Source organism: Brassica napus, chromosome C5 (genome assembly GCF_020379485.1).
Source record: "Brassica napus cultivar Da-Ae chromosome C5, Da-Ae, whole genome shotgun sequence".
Taxonomy (NCBI): Eukaryota; Viridiplantae; Streptophyta; class Magnoliopsida; order Brassicales; family Brassicaceae; genus Brassica; species Brassica napus.
This window is the reverse complement of record NC_063448.1, coordinates 52592717-52602103: the sequence shown is the minus strand read 5'-3', so window position 1 is coordinate 52602103 and position 9387 is coordinate 52592717. Positions and strand designations below refer to the sequence as shown.

Below are 9387 nucleotides of genomic sequence, written 5' to 3'. Positions count from 1 at the left end.
CTTTATTTTTCGACAATTGTACTTCATAATTTATATTGTTTATGGATAATATTTTGATTTTGATTTTTATTATATTTTCTTTTATACATTGCATAGTTTTAGAAGTATCAGATTTACTGAAATTAATTTTTTTCAGGTTTCTATTGATTTTGCTTTATTTTTCGACAATTGTACTTCATAATTTATATTGTTTATGGATAATATTTTGATTTTGATTTTTATTATGTTTTCTTTTAATATGTCTACATAAATGTTTTTTTATTATTAATGAAAAAATAATATTATTCACCAACATCAAAGAATTATAACACATATACAATACATTTCTAATTAATGATAATATAAAATCTGATACTTCTAAAACTATACACTATTTATTCCATATTTTGAATGAAAGTTTTTTCGTAAACACACAAATTATTTTGGGACGTTGCAATTATACATACACACAATATCTGCCTCTTCATACTGAAGTTACTTTGTTCCCTCTCGTCCATCTCAAATATTGAGTACCAGTTTTTTTCCATGGCTGATGAATTCTCCCAAAAACGGTGGTATTATATTATAAAATCTGTTACTTCTAAAACTATATAAGATTTAGTCTATATTTTGGATTTTCTTATGCCCGCACAGGGTGCGGGCCGGTCACCTAGTTATCATTAAGTTAAGAAACATTGTTAAGATACACTTAATTATAGTGGTTTATTAGCTGTTTCTTAATTAAGATTCTTAACAATAAAAAATATTAAATTTAAATTTAAACATAATTTTTTTTAAAGATAAAATTTATTTATTAAATAAAGCAAAGTTAAACACAACAATTTAAACATAGATTTTAAAATAAAAACATAAAAACAAAAATTACTAAAATAAATGATAATAATTTGAAAGCGGCATCGAAGTTCAGTTGTTATCTTGATCACGTCCAAATTTACGCCATAAATGTTGAACCAGATCACTTTTCAGTTGTTGATGTGTTTGTCTATCACGAATTCTTGTTCGAACACCCATTTGATTGGCGATATTTGTAGGGATATCTGTAGAAAAGGTGAGATCAACATGTGAACTTCCGCTGCCTTCTCCTTGTTGGAAATCCGAAACATCGTATTGAGTGTATTCACCTCGTTCGTTTTCTACTATCATATTATGGAGTATCATACATGCTCTCATAATCTTCCCGATCTTGACTTTATCCCAAGAAAATACCGGATTTTTAACAATGGCAAATCGAGCTTGCAAGACTCTGAAAGCACGCTCGACATCTTTTCGGGCAGCTTCTTGACGTTGAGCAAATAAAACTGCTTTTGGCTCTTTGGAATTGGAATAGATTGGATAAAGTTGCCCATTTTGGGTAAATACCATCGGTGAGATAGTAAGCCAAATCAAACTTTCTTCCGTTGACCGAGAAATTCACTTGCGGAGCTCTACCATTTATTATATCATCAAAAACAGGTGAGCGATCAAGAACATTGATATCATTTAAGGTACCTGGAGGTCCAAAAAACACATGTCATATCCAGAGATCATAGGAAGAAACCGCCTCTAAAACGATTGTCGGTTTTCCCAAACCACAAGAATATTGCCCTTTCCAAGCGGTGGGACAATTCTCCCACTCCCAATGCATACAATCGATGTTTCCTATCATCTCGGGAAATCCCCGAAGCTCTCCAATATGAAGTAGACGTTGAAGATCTTCCATTGTTGGTATTCTTAGGTACTCATCACCGAACAAATTTATTATTGCTTCCACGAAATTTTCTACACATAACCGAGTAGTGGTTGCACTGAGACGGAGGTATTCGTCGACCGCATCAAGCGCAGAACCATATGCCAACACACGAATAGCTGCTGTACACTTTTGAAGTGGGGAGAGACCAAATCTTCATGTAACGTCTTACTTTTGACGAAATAATTGAACTTCATTGGAGAGGCGATCAACAATACGCATGAATAATGACTTGTTCATTCTAAATCGTCGTCGAAATAGATTTTGAGGATATGTGGAAGTGTCACTGAAATAATCATTCCATAATCGAAGATGACCTTCTTCACGGTTTCTTTCAATAAATTCTCGTCTCTTTCTTGTTCTTTTTTGCCCTTCTTGATGACCATAAGTATTGCACAAATTCTAAAATGCTTGATCAACACGTTGATCAAAATATTGATCGAAAGCTTCATCAAACGAATTCTCGTTATCCTCGAAAGCTTCTTCATGACCATACGTGTCTTTAGATGAAGATGCCATGAGATGATTACAAGATGGTTTGAGTTTTGGTTTGAGTTGTGGTTACAAGATAGAAAAAGGTTTGGTTTGAATTAGAATGTGTTTTGGTTTTCAAAATGCCATAAGACAATGATGAGAAGAGATAGATGAAAGAAGAGATAGAATTTTTTTTAAACGAGAATGGAGAAAATGGTGTGATGCAATATTCCGTGACCAAAACAATTTATAAGTCTGTGTTCTTTACTTCAACAACATGTAAACAACAAAAAGAACAAACTCTCGTGAACTCTGTTCGATTGACAAGAATACAAAACAAGAACAATCTCTCGTGACCACAAAACAACAACAAAACCGTGACAACAACAAACCCGTGACAACAAAACAACAACATCTTCGCAGCCTGCAACAAAACAACAACAAAACAACAACAGCCGTGACCTCTGTCTTTTACAATAAATCTGTGACCTCTGTCTTCTTTGCTCCAAATCTATGCAGCCTGTAAGATGAAGAAGAACATTTATAAGACTACAGAAACCTCAACAAAATATTAAACTTGAAGAAACATTTTACCATTAACATTTAGACAAGCGGAAACCTCAACAAAATATGAAACTTCAAGAAACTTAAAACATAACATTTAATAGGAAACATTTTATCATAAACATGAACCACATAAAACATTACACGAAACATTTAAAAGAGAATAGAACATGGAACATTAACTTCAAGAGAACAAGCCAAAGTAACTTAAACTAAGACAACAACAACTCATTAATCAGCTTTTTCTTGAGCTCTTCTTCATATTCAACGAGAGGTTCTTTCTTGGCGGTCAGACTGTCCAGTAGTCTCATCTTAGACAAGTGTTCTTTCTGGGCGAGATCATGTTGTCTTATAGACCACATTGTCTCAAACTCCTTCATTGCTTTCTCCTCAGCCACTGGCTTCTTACCACGGGCCTTTGACGCTTTTACACCTTCTGGACGCTTCATGTCAGTTGGTTGAGAGCTTGAAGAGTTCACACTTTCTTTTTTTTGGAATTCCTTCGTTTTTAGCAGACACCGCCTCACACCACTTCTGGTCGTTCCTCAGCTCTTTCCAAGCATATTCGAGGAAGAATTTCTTCTTATGGTTCGTGTAGAGTATTTGATGTGCTAATTTGAGTACATCATTCTCATTTTGACCGTTGGTCTTCTCCCTGCTTGCAGCTTCGTAGGCGCCACAGAATTTGCACACAAGATCATTGATCTTGTGCCAACGTTGCTTGCAATGCAGGACTCCCCTCTGGCCCTCACCATCTTGACGACTTGCCGAGTAATAAGCTGCTACTCTTGACCAGAAAGTGCTTGATTTTTGCTCATTCCTAACCACGACATATTTGCTTGTGTTAAGCCACACGCTAATGAGGACAATATCATCCGCAGGCGTCCACCTCCGCCGTTCTCTACGCTGTGTACCAGTGTCTCCACCATCTTTGGTTCCAACAGCTTGTGATGAAGCTTGTGAGACACTATCTTCGTAGTTACCAAACGAAATGCTTTGTTGGCTATTAAGTAAGTCAACAAATTTTGAGGTTTGGGAAGATGGATAAGAATCCATTTCGGAAGCAAGCTCAAGGAAGAGAGAAAGATAATAAGAGAGATGAGAAAGTGGAAAGGGAAGAACACGGTAAGAAATGTATTGAAGACAGAGGAGAAGGACAGACTTTAATAGATGAGAAAGTGGGAAGGGAAGCTTCAGCGCATTGAAGAGATGCTTCAACGCATTGAAGAGAAGAACGATAAGACATTTATCCACAATTTCATCAATGTAACCCATTCATTTCTATCTAACCATAAAAAGTATTTATTACCTATGCCAACCATAATCTAATTTCTATCTAACCACGGCAAACATCAATTTATTACCTAACCAAACACTGACCCACGAGTTAATTCATTCCTAACTAATACTTTGGCCAATTGCACAGAGTAAAGAGAGTGATTTACCTATATGAACGATGGTAGGCTTCTTCGTTTTTGTCTCACCAACTGGATCAAGCATCTTGATCAAACAACCTCAAGACAAAACAAAAACAGAAACAAATCAAAACCATTACAAAGAGTTATAAGTAATCCTCTGCAACATAAATCACAATCACATTCCAAACTATAATTAAAATCACATTCACATTCGCAATCCACTTCATCAGAGAAAAGATAAACGTTTACACAACTAGAAATATCAAAGATAAAGTACCTTTGCGATTTGCGGTTTTGTCTGCCAAAGAGACAGGTTTTGTGCCCACTTCACGCCTCTAGCTCAATCCTGGATCATGCGTCTTGATCCATCTGTGAAGCGGCACAAACACAGAAAACAAATCAAAGGAAAATTAGAAACGATTTACCTTTCGATCCCATTGAGAAAAAAACAAGAATCAAAACATGCATAGTTGAAAGAATCAAAGAGACGCTACCTTTCGATTCCCTTCAGAAACAATCGCCGTTTCAGAGAGCCAACAGTAGAGAGAGATAACCACCGATCGAGAGTTCACTGTCTTCTTTCCTCGACGAGAGCCACCGAGAGGGAGAGGAATCGCCGTTTCGTCGAGGAGAGCACCGTGAGAGAGCAAACGCTGTTTCCTTCGTCGAGTAGAGCACCAAGAGAGAGAGAAATCACTGTTGTCCATCATCGACTAGAGAAACCCCTGTAGACGTCAACGAGCTCCACAGAGAGGGCGAAACAATCGCCATTTTCGTCGCATTTGCGGAGCAAACGAGAAGAGAAAGATAAGAGAGAAAGAAATGGGAACGACTTCACCGTTCCTCTACCCAATACAATTGTGACACGTCGCACCAAGGAACGTGTCTTCAAACGCTTAATTAAGGGACGTCCCTTTGTTTTACTCCATGTTTTCCTCTTCTTTTTTATTAATTAAGGTAAGGCACGAGATTAAGAGTTGCCTATAAACGTGATCTTAGGTCTCAAAATATACTAGGGATTTTGGTTTTTCTAATATTGTTTTTTTTTTTATTTTTAAACGGATTTGAAAATTACAGAAATAAACTATTGTATTAATCTTTATTTATTTTAATGGACTTTGTAACAATTAGATATTGTCTTCTTATGTTTTTGGAAAAGATATACATATAGATATTTGATTATCATTTCGTTTAACTATCGATTATCTTTTCAAAATTAATTTTTTTTTTCGTTTTGTTTCAATGAAGCATAACATGAAACATGCTTTAGATTTCAGACCAAAACTATGAATTATACTTTACTTATTTCATTTGGCAGAACATGGTTTCTACAAAACATATATATATATATATATATATATATATATATATATGATTGAGTTGACTCTAACATTAGCAAAACAGGTGCATTAGATAAAAATATATGATGCATACTTCGTTTATACCATTTGGCAGGAAAAAAACTTTCACAATAAATCTTACTTCAATCTTCTATACGTATATTAATTGTATTTTGTATACACATACACATTTAAACAAATTTATACTCAAATCTATGGATTATATTATTATTACTTATGTTATACGTTGACTATGTTATTATTTTGTTTTATTAATCTTTAAATCTTGAAAATACCATATTTTTGCTTTTGTTCTTTAAATCTACCTTATTAAAATATAAACATTATATGAACCAAACTGTTTTTCTTATATGTAAATTAAATACACTATTCTCATACGCTCATTAAATAAATCTATCTTATTACAACAAAAACATTTTCTTAAGCCTAAATTTTCTTGTATGATTTTAATTAAATGCTCTTTTTCATACCTTTATCATTAAATAAACTATATTAAACGATTTTCACCTACAATAAATTAAGACTGTCTATATAAAAAAGAGATTCTGATTTATACTTAAATAATTTATACCTTCTACTATCTATAAACTGCATTATGATTTGTATAACATATTTAACTGAAGCAAACTGCATTATGATTTGTATCAAACCAACTGCATACATTGTAAGAAAACTGTAAATAATCTACTAATATAACATATTTTATGTATAAGTATACCAGTTATATAAAACCTATATATAAATGATTTGCAATGTAAACATATATATAACCGATTCAAACCTATTATATCTATCTAACACACCATATATCAACATTGACTGTGGAAAGTTTCAGTCTAAACATTTTGAAAGCATGTCAAATAGATATGGTCAAACTATATATTCATATTGTCAAACATTTTATTTTATTTGTTTTGTGATTGTTCCTAAATCTTCTTTGTTACCATGTTATAAATTTCCATTTATGCCAATTCTATATCATTTCTATATATTTCGAATTATCATATAGGTCACATAGCTTATAGCTAAATTATATTCATTATGTTCCTAAATATAAGATGTTTAGGTGAAAACACACATATTAAGAAAAATTATTTTTGTCTAGAAAGTATCACTAAAACTATAAATTAATGGAATTCAACCAATTACAAAATAGATTAATAAATATGATTGGTTACACAATTTTTAATAAACTAAAAGTTACATACAAAAATGAAAACATCGTATATATTGGAACATCAAAATACTTTAAAACATCCTACATTTAGGAACGGATGAAGTATTTTTAAGATTTGTTTTGAATTGTTTGTTAGGGATTATATTTATGACATTATTATTCCTACATTTTCGTCATAATTTATCTTACTAAGACACAATAACACAATTTTTTCATATCTAATATTTTTAATGGACTAACCTTGAAATTTTATTTTAATATAAAAATATATCAAAACATATATTTTAAAAGCATTAAAACTATCATGAATATCTTTATAAAATAGATGGTCTATTAACTAATTCAAAATTTAAGTAAACAATAATATATTTTGCATATATGTTGAATATATATTGTAATCTAAATATAAGTATGTTTATTATTATTATACACAATATTATAAAAAAAACCTTCTGCTCTATACATTTATAAATATTAAAACCATTTCGTAAAAACTAAAATTAAATTAGAAATTAAAACGATATCATTTTTAAAATATATATATTGTTACTCTCTCTTATCAAACCACATATAATTTCACAAATATATTTTTGATTTTATATAACAACATAAAACACATAAAATAAATTAAAATAGATTTCATCTTTAAAATGAGTTAACATTTAGTAAATTATATATTTATATACTTAAAATTAAGCTATCAACTTCGTTTGAATTATTACCAAAATACAAACATAAAATCAAGGTGCAAAAAATTCAAATATATGCTTTATTGAAATAAAATTTTATATAAAATAATTCCGCCTTAAAGCGCGGATCAGAAGATAGTAGTCTCAAAATGATCAAATTAAATTTCATTAAAATGGTATATGAAAATTATATCATGTTTATAATTTTACTTAGCTATTTATAAAATATAAATAAATATTTAAAAATCGAAAGTAATAAAAAATTGTTTTTTGGAGATTAGACCCGAAATAACTCAAAAAAAAAAAGTAAATACAATAATGAAATTTTCTATAATTACCTGAACTGAATTCCTGGTTATTGTTACTTTTCTTATTTACAATTTTTTGTTTTCAATAAAAAGATTTGAGTTGGTTGAACTGAAAGTAAGTGAATATGATGAATATGGTTAGCTATTCATTCGAATAACTTACTGATTCCGCATAATCTCACAAAACATGTTATTAATGGCGAGTTAAATTTCTTATTGATCCATTCCGCAAATCATGCAAAATTTATCAACAACCTAACTGTAAGATTTAATTTTAGTTTGATCAAACGTTCATCACTGACTGATACGTAAGAAACAAAATCAATTGAATTTGTTATATGCTTAGACCTTGGGGACAATTTTTCATGATAAGAAATTTTGGTTCACGTGAACCAACCAAGGTAAAAAACAACAGCTGTCACTATAAAACTAAACAGGAAAATGAAAATGAAGTAATGGTCTGATTGGCAGACTATTAGCACTTGTATGCTCTTTTATTATTTAGTCAACAATTTTTAGAGATGTTAAAAAAAAAACTCAACAATTTTTTAGAAAAAATTAAAACAGCATTTATATTATGTAAATGATAATTTTATATATGAATAAATTATTCAATTAACAATTTTTAGAAAAAACATTTAGACTAGCATTTAGAATGTAAATGATAATTTTATATATGAATAGTATATACTAATTTTATATGATATATGAATCATTAACTGATATAACAATCTTTTTATTAATTGTATTTATGAGAATGCTATTTTTGCAGTATATTGCTACTATTTTATCATCAACTCTCTATCAATCAAGGCCTAAGCATGTGTGTTGCACATTCAACGTCTGTCCAATTCAAAACACATTGAAACTCAATAGAAAATTTGTAAAAATAAGACGGGATTGTATCACATATAAATCGATTGCAAATATAATCCTTAGTATGATATTTTGGTGCATTGTATATCTATTGCTAGGCCGAAGAGAACTATTGGCAAGTTCGTGAAGCTGTGAAATTAAAGGTGAAGATGTATCATGTATGATATAATGTCCAAATTATTTTTCATAGAAAGTATGAAACTGGTAACAGACCTCGAACCCACTTAGGGCATTTCGGTTTAAATATGGGTTCCATTTGATTTATTTGGGTCTACGAACTTTTTAACCAAAATCAATCTAATTGGTTCGGTTTGTGTTTAGTTTGGTTCGATTTAGTTTGTTTGGTTTCTGTTTGTATCGGTTTAATTTTTTTTTGTTTGTGTTTGTTCAGTTCAGTCGAGTTGATTTTTTAATTTTGTCTTAATTCAGTCACAACAATATAATTTATAAAAACATAAACAAATATCATTTGACACTAGATTATTATTTTCTTCTCAAACGTGAAGCCAAAAATCACAATAAAAATACAGAAGATGAAATCCAATAATTTTATGTAATTATCTTCAAACCTAAAATAATTATCATAATTAATTTTTGGTTTTGATGTTAATGTATGAGATTCATATTTATATTATTTTATTTTATTTTTAATTGTATTTTTTTATCTAAAGTTCTTTAGATTAAATGGTTAAATGTATTAGTATATTTTGTTAATCTAGTTAAAAAATAACTTTTTGTTTAGTTTGTTCTAAAACCAAAATAAAGCGAACCATTTGAGCTGATAAAATTTTAAA

The 9387-nt window shown here is 30.4% G+C and overlaps 1 long non-coding RNA gene across 1 annotated transcript; it reads right to left on the bottom strand.

Moving 5' to 3' along the window:
* Nucleotides 1-173: 173 nt before the first annotated feature.
* Nucleotides 174-5375, bottom strand: LOC111206313. The gene is made up of 4 exons (XR_002658515.2): nt 4677-5375; nt 4460-4551; nt 4210-4278; nt 174-2720 (listed from the first exon to the last, which is right to left on the bottom strand). It is a non-coding gene; the product is annotated as an uncharacterized LOC111206313 (long non-coding RNA).
* Between the last annotated feature and the right edge of the window lie 4012 nt (nt 5376-9387).